The following is a 906-nucleotide window of genomic DNA, read 5'->3' on the forward strand; positions in this document are numbered from 1 at the left end:
TATCTTAAGATTTTTGAGGAACTGCCAAATTATATTCCAAAGTGGCTACACCATTTATAATTTAGTCAGCAATGAGTGTTTCAATTTGTCTATATCCTCATTTGCTTTTTTTATTATAGCCACCATAATGGGTGTAAAGTGGTATCTCATTGTGGTTTTGATTTGAATTTATTTAATGACTAATGATGTCGAGTGTCTAGCTATGTTTTTTTTATCCATTCACATACGTTTCTGGGGAGAAATATCTATTCGGATCATTTGCCTATGTTTTAATTGGGTTATCTGTTTATTATTGAGTTATAAGAGTTCTTTATATGCTCTGGATACAGATGCTTATCAAATATATGATTTGCAAATATTTTCTCCAATTTTGTGCAATTTCTGTTCCCTTTCTTGGTGGTCTTTGAAGCACAACGTTTTTAATTTTGATGAAGTTCAATTCATGAATTTCTTCATTCATCATTTGTGCTTTTGTTATCATACCTACAAAATCACTAACTCGAGGCCACGAAGATTTACTCCTGTTTTATCTTGAAGTTTTAAAGTTTTAGATATTATTTAGGTTTGTGATCCATTTTGAGTTAATTTATACATATGCTGTGATATAGGAGTCCAACCAGATTCTTTTGCATGTGTATACTTAGTTGTTCCAGTCTCATTTTCTGAAAAGACTGTTCTTTTCCCCATTGAACTGTCTTGGCACCCTTGTTAAAAATCAAATTGATATCACTTATATGTGGGATATAAACCTAAAAGCAACAAATGAACAGGATAAACAGAAACTATGGACATAGACAATAGACTAGTGGTTACCAGAGGGTAGGAGGAAGTGGGGAGGAAGGAGGTAGATGGGGTAAAAAGGGTCAAATATGTAGTGACAGAGATCTGAGAGGGGAACACACAATG

Source organism: Pteropus alecto, unplaced genomic scaffold, assembly GCF_000325575.1.
Source record: "Pteropus alecto unplaced genomic scaffold, ASM32557v1 scaffold179, whole genome shotgun sequence".
NCBI classification, from domain to species: Eukaryota; Metazoa; Chordata; class Mammalia; order Chiroptera; family Pteropodidae; genus Pteropus; species Pteropus alecto.